Genomic DNA, 21,931 nt, shown 5'->3' with positions numbered 1-21,931 from the left:
TCTAGACAGCAACTGGCCACTTACCCTCCGGACCTGCCAACGCCAAGAGTCCCAGCTCTGATGGCCCTTCTTCCACGTCGGATTTGATACTGCAAAGAGGTTGGCCAAGACCGATTCGTAATAACTAAAACGAATTCACCTGGGAATACCTCTCTTCAAGGACCACAGAATAGAAGGGTCCACGGGGCCCTGTGGCGCCTCCTGCGGGAAGATGGCGGCAGCTGCATGGAGCCAGAGGCCGAAAGGCGTGACAGCACCAACTTTTAAGAGGCGCGTCCACTTGTTGGTCCCGACCAGGGGGCTGACACCAACGTTCCTGCTCTGCCAACGACATCTGGGAACATGTGCCTCCAGGGCAGGACTGGAACCTAGAAAGAGGGGCTGAGCAGAATTAGTCCCAGTGAAATGGCCGTCCTGGGAAAACCCCTCTTCCAGAACCCCAGGGACCGCCCCCCTCCACAACATCAGGTGTCCCTGATCAGCCCTCCTAGGAGGGTGTGGGGGACGGTCCCCCAGGGGACGATCACAGCTAACATCCATGCACCTGGGCACCATCCACCTCTGCCTCCGGAGAGGGCTGGTGGATCGTTTGCATCGGCTCTGAGTTTTTGTAGTTGTCACTGCCACTATTTAGCCGTATTATTTTGGGAAGGGGGCCGCTTCTCATCTGAACCTCCCCCTCAAATCCTGGGTGAAATTCTTCACCTGGACATGTTTACCCAGCCTCTCTTGCAGCGGGAAGTGGGAACATGACCGAGGGCTCTCACAGTCATGCCCGTTCTTAGAGGCAGGCATGACCTGTGATCAAACCAAGGATGGTCAGTGGATGAGGGGCCAGCCTCCACGTACGTGCCCAGAGAGGCAGGGGCGCCAGAGCCCTTCCCGTGACGTGCCCTGGGGGCCAGGGGCTCCTCGAGCTGAGATGAGGGACCAGCCTCCACATACATACCCAGACAGCAGAGACGCTGGAGCCCCTTCCGTGAAGCGCTGTGGGGGCCGAGGCTCCTCCAGCTGAGATTTGATGCCGGAAAAGAAGTGCACCATGTTTGTTTCGTCACATATCAGCGAAAAGAACATGGGCAACTTCTTTCCAGGCACCAGTGGTCAGCCCCGACGGGCACGGACATACTCACAGCCCATGGTCCGCCTGTGTGGAAGGGACACTGCGCGTCAGGGTGCGGCGGCCGGGCCTCGGCCAGTACCATCCAGTCAGTGGGGGCTTGAAGGTGGTGGGGCGTCTGCTCACCTGGGAGGAGGCAGACGGCGCTCGTGTCTGCAGCGTCCGGGCAGCCCTCACGGGCGAGGCTGATGCGGGGCGGAGGTGGGTCACATGGCCGTCATGGATGAAGTCAATCAACCCCAGCCTCTCTCTCACTCATGATTCCAGGGAGAGCTCACGGGCAGAATCCAATAATCAGTATAGCCAGGTTCCGTATGTTTGTGATAAAGTCCGCAAATGGTCAAGCAGAGCATCATTTCAGAGGAAATGGGGTGGTCTGGGACCCTGAAATAAAATCTCCTCCGTGAGTCAGTGGTTCTGCAAGGCATCCTCTTGAGAAATGTGAAGCCAAGGACCTCAAATTAGGTGGGACAAGCTGCCGAAGCAGCATTTGCTGTCCATGGACCACCCCTAGGGTGCCTGGCAAGCTCCTGATTCCAGCATCCCCTTCTTACAGACACTCCTGGTTCCTTTGAGAGATGGTCTAGTTCTACAAGGCAGTCTGTTCAGGATGACTTGTGACAAATACAGAAAATCCATCACAGAGGGCCACTGGACAATAGGGATGAAGAAATGATGTCTTTTCCCAAGTCAGCATCACTTCCAGGAAGTCCTCCCAGGGAGCGAGGAGCCTGCGGGCGAAGGAGGCAGGGGAGACGTTCTGGGGTCCAACCGTCCTTCAGGTCTCTGGGAGAGGGGCCCATGCCAATGGTGTTCCCTGGACACAAAGCACATGAATTGGGGATTACTTGTCATTCATAAAATAAACCAAGAGGACAACATTTTTGAAGTGCAAACACAGTAAATCCGTAAGAAAAAGGCATTTTTCACCAAGACTTCACCTTGGGACATTGAAGATAGCTGAACTAAGAGACATATATCCTTGAAAGATAAATGCAGGGTTTTTGTTTGTGGATCACTGCAGCAGCACGGTATCATCTGTTTATATCCAAGTAAGATAAAACCCAACTCAAACTGGCCAAAAATAAAGGGAGAGAGAGGCTTCATACAACTGAAAACCGTCAAGGCAGGGCAAGCTTCAGGCAAGGTTTGATTCAGGGGCTCAAACATGAGAGAAATCACGGGACACTGGGGAAGAAAAAAAGATTCGGCAGGCGGGGGGCAAAAATCTTGACCAGAGTCTACTACAAGCGCCCACATGCCTTCCATGAGGTCGGCACCGGAACCAAGAAGTCTTCGAGGCTGAATTGGATACTGAAAAAGAAGTGCACCGCGAATGTTTCGTCACATATAAAGCGAAAAAGACACGGGCAACTTCTCCTTAAGCACCACACGTCAGGATCGTTCAGCAGCTCAGCTTCTCCGCGTGGCATCACTTCTGAGAGCAAATGGGTCCCGCTGGCACATCAGGTGACATGTCATCATGAAACGGGTGCCAGAAGGGACGTTTCACAATTGTCAAAACACAGAAGACGGCTCAAGGGCAACACTGCCTCAAAGGAAGGGGAACGACCTTGGGCCTGGCAGTGTGGCCACTGCTGACTGCTTCAGCTCGCAGAAGTGCCCCCATGCAGACAGGACACGGGAGGTATGTGAATGAAACCCGAGTTTCTGGTGGCCCATGTGGATGACTGGCACACCCTTGCCTGTCTCCACATCCCACCCTCGTTGTAACCTCCTCGTGGTGCCGTGGACCTCCCATCACGTGTCTTTGGGCTTGGCTGTGTGACTTGCTTTGACCAGTGAGACACGGACAGAGATGTGCCTGTTGCAAGTTTCAGTCTTCAGCAGCCTCTGAGTTTCCCCTCACTTCCTAGGGCCCTGTCATGGCTGCGAGACCCACACACCAGGCAGTGCAAGAGGAGAGTGACAGACGGTGAGTCCCACCTTCACCCCCTGGAGCAAGCCTCATGTCCAGAACGTGTTTTAGGTACGGAAAAAGTGAAAGCCTCTCAGTCCTGTCCGACTCCTTGCAACCTCATGGACTGTAGCCCGCCAGGCTCCTCTGTCCATGGAATTCTCCAGGCCAGAACACTGGAGTGGGTTGCTGTTCCCTTCTCCAGGGGATCTTTCCAACCCTGGAATTGAACCAGGGTCTCTTGCATTGCTGGTGGATTCTTTACCAGCTGAGCTACCAGGGAAGGACACTCAGAATTAGTGGACCAGGAGACACATGTGCTACGCTGAGCATATGGTCTTGAGTGAGATATCAACATCCATACCTTCACAGATGGTGAACTCCAAGGCGTGTTCTCTGCCATAGGTGTCATGTCCAGAATGCATCTGAAGCAGTATCTGACACTGACCAGTGTCCATCCTGGATGAGTCCTCCTAGGTCAAAAAAATGCTGAACAACAGACACAGAGATGAGTGACGACAGCAAAGCCTCCTCCCCAGGCGATGAACGTGGGTTTGAAATGCACTCAGGGAGAGGTTGGGTTCTACAGGTGGTAACGATCCAGGAGGCGCACATTGAAACCTGCCTGTGAGCACACACCGAGGCCGGTGCCTCAGCTACTCGCTCACTGGCAGCGGCACAGATACCAGTGGTGCTGCCTGGAGTCAGGCATCACATCCGGGAAATCCTCCAGGTGGTTTTACTACTGAAAAGAGATGGACCATGTGATATTCATCTCATACATGACAACCTCATCAAACAGCCTCTTTTCAGACCCCGCAAAAGAGAGCTGACGTCACGAAAGAAGGTGCTCCCAACATTAGCACTATCGGCCATAGACACACACACACACACACACACACAGGCACACACTCTGGACAGACAGGACCCTGAAGCAGGTAACACTCAGGTCCTGTCTTCAACCTGTGCTGTGGGCTGGGCCTCCTCCCTAACGCTTGCAGTGCAGCTTAGCCATCCGCCTGGGAGAGGTTTGGGAAGAGACGATTGACTGACGATCGCTTCTACTTATTTTTTAAAAGGTGGGAGAGGGAGCCCCTGAGAGGGCGACCCCTCTTCCCATACAGCAGACTCATACCGGTCCCCCATCCTCCTGTATCTTTTCCAAAGTCGCCAAGATGTCATCCCACAGATGGACTGGGTGCTGATGGATAGTCAAACGGGTGACCTACATCGTAAATGAAGTGCACGTCACCGGCCTACCATCCCCTCAGCTACCCTGGAGAGCGGCTGGTGTGTCCAGAGAGCCATCCTGGCTGGATCCCACCCTGAGGCGCCACCACCCACCGTGAGTCACCCCGCAAGGGGCAGCCTCCCTCCAACACAGCAAGCTGGGCCCTTCTCCAAACGTGGCTTCCCTTCCAAGCAGCTGTCCCTGCGACACCCGACAGTCCGCCTTCCCCCGGCTACTCAGAGTGCAGCTGGCCACGTCCCTTCCCTGAAGGCTGCATCGGGAACAGGACGTGCCTCCAGGGTGGGATTTGATACTAAAAAAGAGGTTTCCCGTGTATGTTTCATCATAAATAAAGAGAAGACAACACGGATAACCTCTCCTTCAAGTATCGAAGATTAGCCCTGGTCAAAAACACACACCAAAAAAAAACAAAACATCGTGCAGCCTTCCGCTGATGCTGGAGAAGTTTTCCAGAGTCTGTGTGGCCCCGGATGGACCAGTTGACATGTGTCGTATACAAGCGAAGAGTCTGAATTGAGTGTCTTGGGGTTGCTTCCAGAGGTCAGCCAAGAAACCCTTTAAGACTTAACACTGCATAGAGGTCACTTGTGAAATATTTTCCACCAGTACAGAGAACATTTAGTTACAACTGCTTTCCAGGAATTGGAGCTTTCCTTGATGGGGACACTGTAACCTCCTTCTGGAAATATTGATATATCAGGCCTCAGGAAGTGTCCCAGCAATGGTTTGTATCCCAAGGTCAACGTTATCAGGAGCAAATTCACAGATAAATCCCACATTTTGTGGTCAAGGGGCCGGAGATGTGGTCTGCAGTGAACAGACACCCAGGCCCTGCAAGGAATCGGCTATGGGTCCAGGTAATCTTCCAGGTAAGCTGTGGTTCTAAAAACAGATGCATGATATCAAGTTAGTCCTAAGTAAAGTGAGCGCCAAGGCAGGGTAGGGACAGCTGGGAATAGAGCCAGGCCTCCATCTTCCACATGAAACACCACTTAACTACTTTCCACTGCCTTCCATTTAATTCAGCAGAATTAAGGAAGAAAAACAACTTTCATTTCTGGAAGTCAGTTGGCCAAATGTTTGTGCCACACCTGGGTTAGCTTTTCTGTTTTACTGCAAAACCCTTTTGACCATAATTCTTTGATGGGGGAATATTGATCTCTGCAGACTTTCATTTCACTAACGAGGCAGGCCCACCCCAACAGGCTGGGAGAGCTAGGGCTCAAAGTCACAGAAAAAGAAGCCCAGGCTTTCTGTTGTCAAGTGTATAATAGTGCCCTCCCCTCTCTCTGTAGCTGGCCTTTAGAGCAGAGGACAAAGAGGGTCACCACTCAGGCTGCCCAACTCCACCCTGACAATCTGTCTCTGATCCCTGGTGAGCCACCAGAGTGCCCAGCCTGCAAGAACGCAGCAGCTGCTACCCTGGACACATCAGAGGCGATGGCCCCCGCCACGACCCCACTTCCTCACCTTTCTCTCTTTTTCCCCTCATGGCTCTTTTCTGGTGAAAGGAATAATGTTTGGGCGTCAGCTAACAGGATATTAAAGACTAGTAGTCTTTCCTGGTGGCTCAGATGGTAAAGAAGCTGCCTGCAGTATAGGCAGCTAGGTTTGAACCCTGGATTGGGAATATTGCCCTGGAGAAGGAAATGGCAACCCACGCCAGTATTCTTGCCTGGAAAATTCCATGGATGAAGGAGCCTGGTGGGCTACAGTCCATGGGGTCGCAAAGAGTCAGGCACAACTGAGCACTAACACTTTCACTTTCTTCACTGCTGTTTATGGCTACCACCACAACTGTTCTGACACTCATCAAACCAAGTGGGGATGAAGTGGAAAGACCTGGGGCTTCTCAAGAACCCATGTCCCTTCCCCAGCTGCCACGAAAAAGCCCAGAACTGAGACACGGCCTACTGCCATTGAAACAAACACCATGCAGACAACCTACCTCTGTGTCCCGGCTTTAGAGCTGACCAAGAACCACTTTCTTCCCCAAAGGTTGGCGTCACCTCCATGGAGTCCTACTGGAAAGGATATGAAAGGAGCATCAGCATCAGATACACCACGCAGAGCAAGGGAAACAGACGTGTGGGCTCACTTACCCTGGACTTGAGCTGACAACTTTTGTCTCGTTCAGGAAATCTTTCAAGCTGGTATTTGATACTGAAGAGAGGTTGGTGTGGATGCCCCCTGACGTGTGCATGCTCAGTCATGTCCAAGTCTTTGCGACCCCATGGGCTGCAGCCTGCCAGGCTCCTCTGTCCATGGAATTCTCCAGGTAAGACTACTGGAGCAGGTTGTCACTTCCATCTCCAGGGGATCTTCTTGACTCGGGGATTGAACCTGTATCTCTTCTATCTCCTGCATTGGAAGGCGGGTTCATTATCAGCTGAGCCACTGGCGAAGCCCTTTGGTGTGAATAATTTGTCATAAAAGATGGAGTATACTGAAGGAAACCTCTCCTTGAGGACCGCAGAGAAGAGCCACCTCCAGACACACAGCTTCCTCCTCGACAGCAGCCCTGCCCCCTAAGGATGAAGTAGATACAATGGTAAGTGAACCAGGTGTGTCCCGGGTAAAGCGCATGGCCTGCGGTCAGCTATGTGCTCATTTCTCCTGGACCAGGGTTGATGATAAAGCCCCCTTCCCTGAACTGGTGTAACATCGAACATTCCTAAAGAGGTACATGCACTCCAGAATTCCTACTGGAAATAAACAGCTCCTATCCCAGACCAACTCTAGAGACCGCCAAGGCCTCGTCTTGATCTCAGAACTGGTTTTTCTCCCCAAAGATGTCATTATGTCTAGGACATCTTTTCGGAATAAACCAGAGATTGAGGGGCATGCTGGCCATGCAACAGGCATTCGCCAACATGGGTTTTTGGGCTAAGTCCAAGCTAAATGCAACCACAGATGACCTACCTGTGTGTTCCAGGCATGGAGCTATCTTGGGGACCATGGTCTTTCTCTACATGGGCATTCCTTTGGGAAGTACTCCTGAGAATGGATAAGATACTGATGGTTAGTGGAATAGGTAACTAAAATCAGAAATACGGGACAGGCTTGTGGGCAACAAGTTATTCGTATCTACAGCACCCCATCCCACAGGCTGAGGTCTGGACCAGAAGGCCTCCAAGGTGGGATCTGATACTGGAAAAAAGGTTAACCAGGTGTGTTTCATCCTCATGAAAGAAACAGAGACCTAGAAAACCTCTCCTCAAGTACCACCAATTACACTGACATGAGCTGGTTCTTCCTCAGACTTGACAGCCAATCCCAGAAGCCCTGTTAATACGGATTGCACACGAATGGTTAGTAGAACAGGTGACATGAGTCATACATACAAGGCACAGGCTTTGTGGTCAACCACTTATTTCTGTCCACTGGGCAGGAGCCGACAGTAAACGTCTTCCCCGGAAGCTGAGGTCTGGACCGGAAGGCCTTCAAGATGGGATTTGATACTGGAAAAGAGGTTAACCAGGTGTGTTTCATCCTCATTAAAGAAACAGAAACCCAGAAAACCTCTCTTCAGGTACCATGGATGAACACTGACCAGAACACCAGTGATTCTTCTCCAGACTTGACCTTCAATCCTGGGCGTCCTATGAGTACGGAACTGGACTCTGGCGGTTGAAGTGCCGGTTTAAGCCACTGGTTGAGCGCATGCTGTCCATCCAAGTACCCCAGTGGAGCACACCTGGTGGCAGCCTCAACATCCTGAAACTGGCATTGTGGCCAGAGGCTGCTGAGACTACAGAGATGCTGCTCAGAAGAGCTGTCACATTTTTGGTTCACCCCCGGGGCAAACTTTTCTCAGTTACCATAGAGACACATATGCCCCCAAGCCAAGGTGGGTTCCCCCCTCCGAATTTCCCCCCAAGGATTCCCTGGATACTGAGGTGTATGACCTGGGTCATCAATAAAGTCCACACACCCTGGTCAGCTGGTCACTCCAGTACTTTGGGGTGGCGCAGACAGCATGCCCCTTCCCCTGAGTTTGGACGGCCTCACAGCTGGGAAGCCCTCCAAGACAAGATCCCCTACTGCAAACGAGTCCAAGTCTGTAGTATCTGGCACGTGGGTGGCAGACGCCTTGGCGGTGTTCTCTTCCGAGTCTAGCGGAGGCCCGGCTGATCCTGCAAAGTCTCCTTCCCCCAGAGTGGACACTTCTTCCGGAAGTTCTCCAAGAGGGGATTAGATACTGAGGGTTAGTGGACCAGGTCACAAACGGCACAAATAAAGCGTGTGCTCTCTGGTCAACCATCTCATGTACCCAGGCACGTGGTGAAGCCATTCTCCTCGTCCGCAAGTTAGCCCTGCCCTCGAAGCCGCCAAGCCAGCAAGGTCTGCTGAGAAGAAGGCTGCCGCGCGATAGTCATCAGCACACACAAGACAAATGCATCACAAACAAACCCCACCGAGTGGCAAAGAGCGCAGAGCTAGTGTGCCCACCCGCCGCAGAGGTTAGCTCCAGGAAAGCTCGCAAGGCGGGATTAGATACTGCAAAGAGGTCGACCGTGTAATGTGCGCCATAAATAAAGCGAACGCGCCACGGACCACCTCTCTCCAAGTACCAAGCAGCGGCAGTGCTGACACCGGGGCAGCGGCTCTTCCTCAAAGCTGAGATCACCTCCGGGAAGGTCTTCCAAGGCGAAGATGTGATATCGAGAAGAAGTAGACCATGTGTCCTACGTCATAAATAAAGCGTACACACCATGGTCAACCGCGTCTTCAAATACCAGGAAGCCGACCTCGCCTCGCCTCCCTTCATCTGGGACCACCTCCCGGAAGCCCTGGCAACCTACATCATGAGTTACCAGCCATTAGCAAGGGTGGCCGTGACCACACACACCCACGCCCAAAGCCACTACCACCACCTCCAGGCTGCCCGGTAAGGCTGGGACTGAGTGCTGAGTGCTGGCCGGGGGAATAAAGCCCGTGGTCTGTGCTGGATGCGCCTACCACCTACTTCCGAGCTGGCGTGGCCTCCAGGAAGTCCCCTCAGGCTGACTGATGCTGAGAATTAGTGGACCATGTGACATACGTCATAAAGCACACGTACGTTTTATGGTCGACCATCTCTCCACATACAGCGAAATGGTGCTGAAGCCAGACCAGCGCGTCTCCCACGAAGTTGGCTTGGCCTCGGGGAAGCCCTCTGCGACTGAATTTGATATTGAGAAGACGTGGACCACATTACATACGACATAGAGACAGCGCATGTTCTATGGTCAACCATCTTTTCAGGTACCGTGGGAAGGGCTGATGTCAGAACCGGCGTCTCTTTCCTCTCCTTAGCATCACCTTCCGGAAGCCCTCGGAGGCCAGATGCAGTACTGAGAAGAGGCCCCTATGCAATGTCTGCTAGAGGCGCAGTGGACGCGGCACAGAGAAACCCCTCAAGGACCCACAGTGGAGATGACGCCGGGACAAGCACTATGCCTGATACTCAGCACTGCCTACAGGAAGCCCCCCTAGGTGCAGTGGCTGTTACGAAAAGGCTGACTGAGTCACATGCTTTGTAAGTAAGACGTATGAAGCATGGTCAACTTCTTCTAAGTATCTCAAAGCAGTCCTGGAGCCAGAACCAATACCTCGTCTCGGAGGTGGACATGACCTCCCTGGAGACTTTTGAGGCTGAACGCGATACTGAAAAGAAGCAGACCACATTACATACGCTGTTAATCAAACACATGCAGTGTGGTGGAACCCTTTCCAGGTACCGTGAGGTCGGCGTGGGGGCCAGAACCAGGGCTCCAACTTGGCTCTCAGGCTGGCAGCATCTTCGGCAAGTTCCTCAAGGCTGGGTGGGAGATGGGGGAAGAAATGGGCCTGTGGACCGCACATCGTCTGAAAGCACTTGAGGCCAATCAGATCTTCGTGGGGGCTCAGTGTTGAATCCAGAGCCGAGGCGTCTTCCCCGAGAAGACTAAGCTTGATATGGAAAAAAGATAGACTGTACACGCATCGTCAATGAAAAATACGAGTCAGTGTGTCTCTTCAAGTACCTGGTGTGGCATCGTCTTGTGGGCGCCGTATCCGCCTCTACATGGGCACGTGGTCCTGAAGTCAGTGGAGCATAGCCTTGAGACTGATGGGACGCAGAAGGTGGCACAGCCCTGCGTGAACATTCTCCGTGCTGGCCACGGTTTCTTCAAGGACCTGGGCGAGGGGTGTGCCACAGTGGAAACGGGATCGCTCCCGAGAGGTGAGCATTGTCCTAGGGAAGCCCTTGAAGGCTGCATTTGACAGTGAGGAGGAGACGGCGTCGCAAGCATTAACAGATTAAGTACACATCTACCAGTCTACCATTCCGCCAAGTACCATGGAGCGGGGAGGGCGCGGAGACCAGCGTCGCCTCTCTTGACTTCAGGCTTTCTCCAGGAGGCTTTTGATGGCTGGGCTGGATACCAAGAAGCGGTTTACCGTCCCACATACATATTCAGAATGTATGTGGGACGGTAAACCATTTCTTCAAGTACCGCACGATGGCAGTGACGCTGGACGAAGGCTGGCATCTGCAAAGTTGTCTCTGGGGACCTCTTCACGGCTGTTTGATGCTGAGAAGAAGCAGGTCATGGTGTCATACTAAACAAGAGTTTCGAAGTCAATCATTGTCACTGAATGCCAGAGAGCAAGCAGCACTGATCCCGAAAGAGAAGCAAGATCCACTCCCCAGAGACGGTGAGATTTCCCGAGGCAGAACTTGATATAAGAAGAGCGAGAGTATGGAATTTCGCATCATGCAGAAAAGAACATGCCATACAGAAAACCATCTCTTCGAGTGTCATGGAGAGGCCTGATGCTGGGTCCGAGGGCGCCTCCCTGAAGATGGCGTCACTTCCAGGGGCCTCGAGGATGGATTTGATACTGAGGGTTAGTGGACCGTGTTACATACGTCACAGATAAAGCGTACGCTATACGGTCTACTATCTCTCCAAGTACCACACAGGGACGCCGAGGACAGAGGCTGGGGACACGTCCAGAAAGTGTTCCAGAGCTGGAGAGAATCAGAGGGCAGGCCGACTACAACACATACATCATGCGACAAGCACACACGGGCTAGGAGTCTTGTCTCCACAGTCAGGAGCTGGCGCGGGCGCTGGAACGGGAGGCTTATCCCCAAAGCTGGCAACTCCTCCAGGAAGCCCTCCAAGGCTGCATGTCCCACCGAGCAGAAGTGGACGATGGTCTGTTTCATCATTCCAAAAATATCGATCAAATGCCCACTAGGTGTCAGGCACTGTGTTGGATCTGAGAGGATGGGTAGGTGGGTATGGCAGGAGGGTGGGCATGGCATGTGGCAGAGAGGAACATGTGAGGGGCTGGTCGTGAGCAAATTGATGAAAAGAAGACGGCATGTGCGCCATCACAAGGAACACCTGCCTAGTTCTCCTGAGCAGGCCAAGCAAGTAGTCTCCGGGCACATGAAGCCCAGGTTGTGAGCCCTAGTTCTGAGCATCAAAAAAAAAGAAAAAAAGAATATATATATATATATATGCCACAAGATTGTTCCAGGCCAGATGGGCTCTGAGCAGTAACCACTGTGCCATCTTCGGTAAACCAGGCAGATGTCATTTTGGTCAACAGACTCCCTAGGGTCAGAACCTCCATCTCATCCCCAGTCTCGGCATTGCCTCCAGAAAACCTTGGAGGAGGAATTTAATATTGATCAGAGGTGGACTTTCATACAAACATAGGAACTTCAACATAGGGGACTATCTCTCCAATACCGTGATGGAAGCTGGGCTGCTGGGTCTCCCTGAAGGTGGTGTCGGTTCCATGGAGCCCTCCAAAGTCTGGCTGGGCTACTGGGACGTGGTGGCCCATGTCACACCAGTCTTTCCTCATGCACAGGCCACAAAGCAAGCCATCTCTCTTCAAGGACCATGCCTGAGGCTGGAAGCAGGGTCTCTTCCCCAGGCAGTGTCACCTCCAGACAAGCCCCCAGAGGATGCACTTAAAAGGCCTTGTTGCAAGATTCGGACATCAGACACGGGCCCCAGGGGTGACCGCAGAGTAGGGCCACGGCTAAACCCAGTGTCCTCTTCCCTCACGTTGGCAACACCTCCGGGGTGCCCTCCGAGGACGGATTGGATACTGAGAGTTAGTGGACCATGTTACATAGGTCAAAAATCACAAAGCCTACGTTCCATAGTCTACCATCTCTGCAGGAACCATGGAGTGGTGCTGACCCCAGAATCAGGGCTTGTCCCTGAAGTTGGTGTCGCTTCCAGGCTTAAGGTTTCTGAGGCCCCATTTGGCATTAGGAAGCAGGCACGTGGGGAACACAAACTGCTCCCCTCAATTGTGGGGGAGCAGTTCTGATATGGAAGACGTGCCACCCTCCTGAACTAGCATCTCCCATAGGAAGGCCACGCCAACTCGGAAAGACCGAGAAGAGGCAAACCACACAACGCTGACTGTGCTTTGGCCATGGCACGGTCAACGGTGTCTTAATCACAGGGATGGGCAGTGGTTTGCTCTGCATGGCAGAATGGGAAGCTCTAAGAGCAGAGCTCATGTGTGAAAGGGGGCCCTTGACTTCTGGGTAACGACCTACGCAAGCTCACCCAGGCTCTGACAGTCCTCACCACATGCCACACCACCCTTGTAGACTTGAGCTGCAGGGCTGGGTGTGAAATGGGCTCTTCGTTATCCTGCTGAACACCTCCACCTCCTCCCTGAGGTCTTCCCTGGGTCTCTCCATCCCTTCTCATAGCCCAACTGCCAATACAACCACCTTGGATGAATGGGAGGCACAGCCGAGAGGTCGGGTAATCACCATGGAAAGGGTAGGGCCGGCTCCAGGCAGCACAGTAGGGCACGGCTGTCCCGTTAAGTCTTGATGCCCACTGCATGGCACCACCTGCTCACAGTCCAGCTGCTGAAGACCAAACTGCCTGGAACTGCATTCAAGGCATCAGCCTTTGCCCCCATCCTCATCCCTGGGCTCCCTGAGCCCTGACCCCACCCTCCAGCTCCAACCTTTGCTTCCCCTGGCCCTGCAGGGGGCAGGCTCCACAGCTCCCTGCCCACGTGGTCAAAGAAACAAGCTCATGTTTATCAAACACCCATGAGCTGCTGGAACTGTGAATAACACATGATCTCTGTCCTCCTGGAGCTTCTAAGCTATCAGAGGAGACTCATGTGGAAATAATTAAGGCAGAGCATTGATTTCAAAATTAAAAGGGGCCAAAATGTGAAAAACCAGGGACGTGTAAGAAGAAGGTCTGACCGTTTTAGAGAAAGCTTCTTAGAAGAAGGATAAAGTAAAAGATGAAGGATGAGGAAGCTAAGCCAGGAAGAGAAACAAGAGAGGACCGTGCAAGACTGAAGCAGAGGCATGGATGCAGTGTGGACTAGAGAGGGGTCTCATGGACCAGATGGAGCATGAGAGCCAGAAATGTGCCAGAGATCAAGCCAGGTGAGGTCTAGATCATTTAGAGCCTTACAGCAAAGTTTAAAGATTACGGATTTTATCCTCAAGCCAAGAAAAAGAACGGATAAAGAACTTGAGTTTGGCGTTTTTATACGATATCTCTTGCAAATGTGAAAAGAAATTGCTGGGGGCAAAAGTGGAAGCAGGGAGAAAGAATACAGGAGGCTCAAAGAACAGAGTGGTGCCCTGGACAGAGTAGGAGCCATGGACATGGGGGGAAGTGGGATGTTTGGGAAGTTAGGAAGACGAGTGGAAGAGACGTGGTAAGGTCCCAGGTGTGGGTGGGGAACGGGGAGCGGTAAGACCATGGAAAGCATCTGGGCGAGTGTTGGTCACAGAAGCCAGGAGAGGGCCTCTGGGCTGGGCAGCACACCTCTGGGCTTGGGAGCACGCCTACGAGCATGGGTCGGGGGCAGGCGTTCACTGCTGAACACTCCGAGTTCAAAGCGCTGGTAAGAAATCCTAGTCCAGATGCTGAGTCGGCAATCGGATGCGGGTCACCGACGGTCCTAATGGAGGCACTTCTGGGGGAAAGGTAGGGTCAGAGAGCAAACAAAAATGAGACATGAAGGATCCACCAAGAAGATGGTGGCTCGAGATTTTTTAGACTCGAAGGATCACAGCCTGGTAGGAGCCCATGGGAAGGCTGTAGGAAGTGGGGGCTGGAAAGGGCAGTGGGAGACCCCTGAGAAGCTGAAGAATGGAGTCAGGCTTTGGGGCAGGTGCTGCTGGGCCAGAAGGAGGTCACCTCCTCCACTGGTCCTAGGGAAAGGGAAGCAAGGGGCCGGGGAGGATGTGGGGAAGCCACGGGGGTTCTCTTGGATGGCCTTGATGTTCTCTGTGTCCGGGATCGGGGAGGAAGCCAGTCACATCGCTCCTTGGTATGGGGGCTCCTCTGACGCAGGGAGGGGGTCCCTGGCCCAGCATCAGATATTCCACTGAGTAGTGGGCGAGGAAAGAATGGACAACTCTGAGTAGCAAAGATGGACCCAGAAAGTACCCTTGTCCTGGATAAAGTGACATGCCACTCCACTGGCATCCTGGACCACTAGAGACACAAGGAAGCCCACCTTTCCCTCCCCCCCTCCAGACCCCAGAGGGTGGCTCTTCTCACTTCCCCAGACCCCAGGCATCACTCCACTCCCTTGCACGTCTACTGGCTCACCCACTCTTTCAAGGGCACATCGACCCACCCATCCACTCGCGTATTCCGTCTCACAAACTCACCCCCTCACACACATCTACTCCCCCACTAATTCACCTGTTCATTGATGTCCTTGCAGACACACAGCCATGAACACACATGTGCCAACATCAGTCCCGTGAGGAGCCCAAGGTGGCCCTGGAGCGATTTCTGTGTTCCTGCCTCCCGGGAGCTCACAGGATGGGAGAGAGACAGACACAATCCGCAGAGTGACGCGTGATGACGGAGCAGCACTGCGGCGAGGATTTTGAGTCCAGAAACAGGACAGGGTTTCAGCTCCTGCAGGATGGCCCGGACACAGAAAGCACCGTGTTCCTCCCAAAGAGGAGGGCAAGCAGGCGGGGAAGGCAAGCAGAGGAGATGGTGAAAAGACCCACTCACCTCTTAGTATTTGGGAGGGGATACACAAGAGGAAGGAGAAGAAACAGATACATCCTCAACTTAATAATTACACAGAGGGCAGAGGGAGCACAAAATCATTTCACTTAAAAAAAAAAAAACTATTTCATTTTTACTGTAGAGAAACTTAGATGTAAGCTGTTTAAAAAACAAGCAAACAAACAAAACTGAGGTGTAAGCACTAATAGACTTAGAAACTGATTGTATACTTTTTGAATCATCAAAAAACAATTTTAAGAAAAACGTTGTTGTTGTTGAGTCACTAGGTCATGTCCGACTCTTTTGTGACCCCATGGACTGTAGCCCTCCAGGCTCCTCTGTCCATGGGATTTTCCAGGAAAGATACTGGAGTGAGTTGCCATGCCCTCCTCCAGGGGATCTTCCCGACCCAGGGATCGAACCTGCCTCTCCTGCACTGCAGGTGGATTCTTTGCAACCGAGCGACCACTGAAGCCCAAGAAAAACGTGGTGTATATAAGACAGCAGGAAAGAAACTCAGGGTGAAAAAAGAAAACAAGCCTTAAGTGCAATTTTCTGAAGTTAAAACAAGAAAATCCAGAAAACAAATGTGAGTTATACACCCTTAAAAGGAGTTTCCAACTCAAGTCAAAAATCCTCAAAGCCAACTCTATGTTGTCTATTTGAAGCACACATTCAACAAATTGAAAAAATAATCAAACCCAAGGAATGGGCATCCATTTTCATGCATTTGACTCTCAGGCAGCCCACACAATCATGCAATGACATCTGAAAAAACCACGGAATTCATACAGCAGCCGACGGCCAGCAATCAGCTTCCTGTCGGCAGCATCCTCAGTTTTGCATATACAGCAATTTGCTCAACTTATTTGTGCAATTCCTTAAATGATTCATTGTGCAGGTTTTCAAATGGTATTTTAGGGGTGCTTGAGACCCCCACCACTGTCAGGATGGTGCCCACAGCTCAAGGTCTCCATCCAGCTCCAAACAGGGCAGCCTTGATCTGATCTATTTTACTTCTTGGGCTTCTGGGTAATATTTGGACTGAATAAAAGGCTTGGCTGCCGTTGAAAACCAGTATTTAGTTACATTTTGCTCTTATTGTTGTATAAAAATAAGTGGAAAATGGAAAAAAGAAAATCAGTGATATCAGTGGTAAGAGTACAGATCTCATATGTACTTAAGAAATTAAGAAAAACACGGAAATCCTTAGGCGAACCCAATATGGCCAGTCCTAAGTTTCAATAATTGAATTTAAGGCAGTCAACTATGTGTTTGGAAAGAATAAAATTAAAGAACATCCATGGAATGCTAGAAATTGCCTGGAAAGGTACAGAATATTGAGCTCTCGAGGAGCAGAATTCTTTGGAACACACAAGTCTCTGATTCAACTTTCAAACAACACTTTGCCTTGAATACAGACTTTCAGAAACAATTATATGAGAAAGCAGGGTTACCAGACTCAGGAAAACAAATGAAATGAAGCAGAAGTGCTTCTGAATTTCAAGTACCCAAGAGCACAGTCATTATATAGGTTGATGAAAAACACCTCTCAGAGACAGAAGGTACCATCCATAGCAATGACACTCACGAACATTTACATTAGGAATAAAATAGCATCCAAAGATGGGGAAATAGAAGCACAGTTTCCAAAAACCTCTCAGTCCAAAGTCATCAAGTGGGCAAAAAGAAAATGAGAAAAATACCTCGGATCCAGAGACAAGCAACATCATATTTAACAGAAAATGAGAAATAAAGAAAAAGGTTTACTTCTTCAATATTAGTTTATACTGTTCAAAAAGTTCTAATCAATATAACAAAGGCAAAAAAATAGATAAATGTTATAAACTCTTAGAGTGAGGTTTAAATTATGATTGTTTTATAGGTTACATAATTTTTTACTAAGAAAATCCAAAAGAATAAACTGAAAAGCCTGTAAAATGAAATGCCTTTACATCAAAACCTATAAACAAGATGTCACCTTACTTTTAAAGGCCCCTCGAGTCATTCAAAAAAGTGATAAAAGAAGGCACAAAGAAGACATCCATAAATTCTCAAAGTAGTTTGTGTGTCCACGTTTTCTAACCACGATAAAATAAGATCACAATTTAATAAGAAAGTATAAGCAACAATACAACCCAAATAAAGTAGAAAATAATTTAAAAAGTAAGTTCCATTTTTGCACATTTTATTCAGATAATCATTTCTTCTAAGAACAAGAAGAAATGAAAAGCATTAATTACAAGAAATTGAAAGCATAATTACAAAGAGTTTAAAATTTTGAAAAGACTACATATTAAAACTCATCACATGCAGTCAAAATTGCAACTAGAGGCAAATTCATATTATGAAATGCTTTCATTATTAAAGAAGAATAACAGAAAGGACATATGAACAGGTCCACAAAATAAGGAAACCAGAAGGCAGGAGTCCATAAGGATAAAGGCAGATATTGGTGAATTTGAACACACACACAAAAAAGTTAAATTGACAACTTATTCCAAGAACTGATTCCTTGAAAAATCTCAAAATAGACACTCCTGTAGTTCATCTAGTAAAAAACAAAGTCCACACGTCCAAAATTAAGAATGATAAAGACGATATAGAAATAAATTTTATTATACAAATAGTACTTACAATTCTATACTAAGAAGTATTTACATCTCAAAACATAGATTATTTCCTAGGATTAATATTGGCTTTAAAAGAATCACAGCGCACTCACTATGTTCCAGACTCAAGGCAAGACACTTTATCTCTTTAATTCTCACAGCGGCCGTCTTGTTATCCATTTAACAAGTGCACAAACTAAGAATTAGGGAGAAGACATAGTTTTCCTGAGGTCACATGAGAAATGAGAGAGCAAGAATTTGAACCCAAGTTGTCTGATTCCAGTGCCTGCACACGTAAACACTAAGCTATATGAGAAAAAGAAGCAAACAATCTAAAGATTTAGGAAATCTAAAGTATCCAATAAATACAGAAGAAATAGAAAAGGTTGCCAGAATTATCCCAGGAGAGTTATATAGCTATGTTTTTTCAAGTTTTCCATGAAATAGATCATTTAAATGATGTACATATGGTACAGAACACAGAAAAAGATGGAACACTCCCTAATTCATTTTACAAAGCTAGCATAACTTTGATATCAAATGACCAAAACTTTAATTCCAAATACTAGCAGACCAAATCATGAAGTATATTAAAAGAACAATAAACGAAAACCAGGTAGAATTTGACCCAAAAATGTTTCAAAGTTATGAAACATTATTATAATTCATTTCATCAATAGATCAATGGAGAAAAACAACACAAGTATCTCTACAGATATCAAAAAAGTATTTCAGGAAATTCTAATCCATTCCTGATTTTAATCATACATGAAGTAGATACTTAATTAGCATTATAAAAAACATACAGCCTTAAAAAGTACCTGTTATCATAGTTAACATGAACCAGAAATGAGACAAAGATTTGTTATCAACAATTTAATGTTTTGGAAGATCCAGACAATACTATAAGACAAGAAAGAAAAGTAAAAGAGATAAAATATTTTCAAAATTTTTCTATAATTGTATATGACACTTTACCTAGAAATTCCAAAACATTCAACTGAAAACTTGTAGAACATATGAGAAAATTTAATGAGATAGACAATAATAATAGATACATAATCTCTTCCCTACATACCAGTAATAACCAGTTAGAAAATACAAGAAAAATTCACAACAGAAGCAATACGTAGTTCCTTGAAATAAACTCAATAACAAATTGTGAATTCGTCAAATTTGATGAATTGTGACTATATATTATAAACTATAAAAGATGTAAAGCCCAAGTGTCAAAACATACCAATTCTCTTTATAATTTATAAAATTTCACAGAAAATCTATAAGGAATGTTTTTAACTTCACTATATCACTAAAATTCACCTGGAAAAATAACAAGTGAGACTAATCAAGAAAATCTTGAAAAATAAGAATGAAGGAAGACTATTTCTATCAAATAATAATACAAATTTTAACAATATGATCTATTAAAACAGCAATACTAGGATAAGAATAGACAGATTAATGTTAAATAGAAAGCCACAATGAGGAACAAAAACTATCTAACATGTAGCATGTGGAAATGGAGCAAAAAGTCGTTTCCTACAATAATTCAATTAAAGGAGTAAAGATTCAATATAGAGAAGAAATCATGAAGGAACTAGGAAAAAAAATGTGACTAAACATATAAGCTTGGGGTAGGAAATGTCTTTCTAAGTAAGAAGTAACTATAAGAAAAAATTAGTGATAGATTTTTTAGAAAATAAAAATTGTAAATAAAAAGTTAAATGCTCCATGAACAAAATGGAATGGTAAATGAAAAATGGGGGCGGGGGCAAGATATTGGTAACATAGGATGGAAAAACAGTTACTATTCTTACTTTGAAAGGTATTAATAAAATAAAAACAAAAGATACAGCAGGAGAGAGAGATGGGTAAATGACTTTCAGTTCAGCATAGTGAATAGCATATATCTATATGCTATATACACCAGCCTTTGCTCTTGAAACTGCGCTAAATGAAAGTGCAGAGATTTTGATCTTGAGCATGAGTACAGAAGACAAACACAAGACAACAGGAGATTTGGAATTGATTCAGAGCTGGGAACCCTGGACTGGCAGTGAGGAGAGCTGAAATAAAGGCCAGTGCAGTCAAGAGAACCCACAGAAGTCTCAGGAACCTCCAGGAAAGCCTGGGCCTAAATAAGATCAATTGGCTAAAAGTCTGTTAAAGAAGAAGACAGAGCCCCCAGTCTTCACCTGTTAGGCAAAGCCTTCCCTAACCTGGAGAGAAGACTGAAAAGGCATTACATGCAGAGAGCAAGCAGAGGTGACTGGAGCAGAGATGCATGCACAGCTGAGGGCCAGAGCCCTACATCAAAAGAGAAAGAAGGCAAACTCTTCAAGCTGGATGTTCAGACCACTCAGTCTTCCTTCACAAACCTCACAGAGCACCAGCAATTAGTAAAATTCTAGATCAGAAACTCTTTGGATCATCCAATCAATCTAAAAGAAAAAGACATAAAAATGCTAAAACCTGGGGTTCCACAATACAAAGACCAGTTAGCTCTCTCTACAGTAAACTCCATAGTTTACAAGACCCAACCACATACTGAGAGCTTCCAAATAGTTCTGTAGTTTATCTGGATGTGTGCATTGTATATATATATCTGTCAATATCATCTATCTCTATATATCTATCTATACAACCAGAGAGTTGAGAAAAGAACCTAAAATGAAAGTTAGTCAATGACACACACTTGGAAGGAAAAAACAGGAAAAAAAAAAAAAGTTTGAAGATTCTTTCAGAGAAAGATAATTTCAAAAAACTAATATTAATATTTTTAGAAATGTCAAAGAAGCGATTGCATCCATGAAACAAAATTCAATAAAACAATATTTAGAGTGTAATAAAAAATTCTTGAAAATCAGAGACTGCAGAAATGAAAATAGATTAAAAGATGAAGACAGAGTAATTGCTCAGTAAGAGAACAAAGAGATTGAGATACAAAAATCAGAGGAAAAATACATGAAAAGCAGAGAACCTGTCAAAGAGATCCTACATACAAACAATATAAGTTCAAGAGAAAACAGATGAGAGGCCATTGTCCGAGGAACTGAACAAGAGACGTCCACAACTGAAAGACATACGCTTTCAGATCAAAAGGGCCTGGCCAAACGGATGAAATGTAGACCACATCGAAATATACACACATGAAACTTACAACACAGTGAAAAAAGGCCAGAAGTTCCGGAAAGGGAGGGTAACGGAAGATCACATACAAGGGATGGGAGTCAGAAGTCTTCAGACTTCCGATCAATATCACGGGAAGCCAGAAGACAGCTATTTATGCTTTTCAAATCTGAAGGGGAAAAAAGGTACCAACGAGAATTCTGTACCAAGCTAAACTATCACCGCCAGTGTGGACTAGACGTCACCCTTTTCTTACGTGAAAGATCTCCAAAAATGTACCTCCCATGAACCCTTTCCCAGGAAACTGCTAGAGGATGCACTCTAGCTAAACAAGCGAGTGAACAAAAAATGAGAATAACACAGGATTTACAAAACTAGGGATCCGACCAAGGAGAATTCCCAGGAAGAAATGAGGAAGTGATTCCACGGTAAGGGCAGAAAGCCCAAAGACGAACCCATCCTGAACAAAAGAGGGAAGGAGGCTCCAGGAAGAGAGGTCTTCAAAAAGATAAACACATTAGATAAAACGAAAAACACTAACGTGTTTGGATGACATGAAAGGCTGGAGATGAATTTGGGATAAGTTCATTAATAACCAACCAAGGAGAGAAGGAAAAAAGAAAGACAAAACCAAAAAATTATCGACTCCAGAGAAAACAAAAGTTGCAAGGAAAAGTAAAAAAATCACAGTGCTGTTGCTGAACTCTCAAGTATTTACACTGTTGTAATATATAAAGACGGAATACTGATCAAACCAAAACTGAGCTAAATAAATTAAAAGAAGGGGACAGACAGGTATTCTTGTGTGTGTTGAGGCCAAAGGTGAAAGATTTCAATCTTCATTTTCTGTGGTTGAAAAGTCAAGGTAATGCCTAA

At 47.6% G+C, this 21,931-nt stretch overlaps 2 long non-coding RNA genes across 2 annotated transcripts in view; both read right to left on the bottom strand.

Moving 5' to 3' along the window:
• Positions 1-1,097: 1,097 nt before the first annotated feature.
• On the bottom strand, positions 1,098-11,214 carry LOC133234601 (uncharacterized). Its single transcript, XR_009732214.1, has 3 exons — positions 6,393-11,214; positions 3,403-6,311; positions 1,098-1,937 (listed from the first exon to the last, which is right to left on the bottom strand). It is a non-coding gene; the product is annotated as an uncharacterized LOC133234601 (long non-coding RNA).
• Positions 11,215-19,312: 8,098 nt separating this feature from the next.
• The window catches only part of LOC133234599 (uncharacterized), a 41,820-nt gene continuing 39,201 nt past the window's right edge, over positions 19,313-21,931 (bottom strand). The window contains exon 16 of the long non-coding RNA XR_009732200.1: positions 19,313-21,927. This is a non-coding gene — a long non-coding RNA (uncharacterized LOC133234599). The remainder of the gene's footprint in view (positions 21,928-21,931) is intronic.

This window comes from Bos javanicus, chromosome 21 (genome assembly GCF_032452875.1).
Source record: "Bos javanicus breed banteng chromosome 21, ARS-OSU_banteng_1.0, whole genome shotgun sequence".
Classification (NCBI taxonomy): domain Eukaryota; kingdom Metazoa; phylum Chordata; class Mammalia; order Artiodactyla; family Bovidae; genus Bos; species Bos javanicus.
Note: the sequence above shows the minus strand (reverse complement) of the source record. Positions and strands in the feature narration are given on the sequence as shown.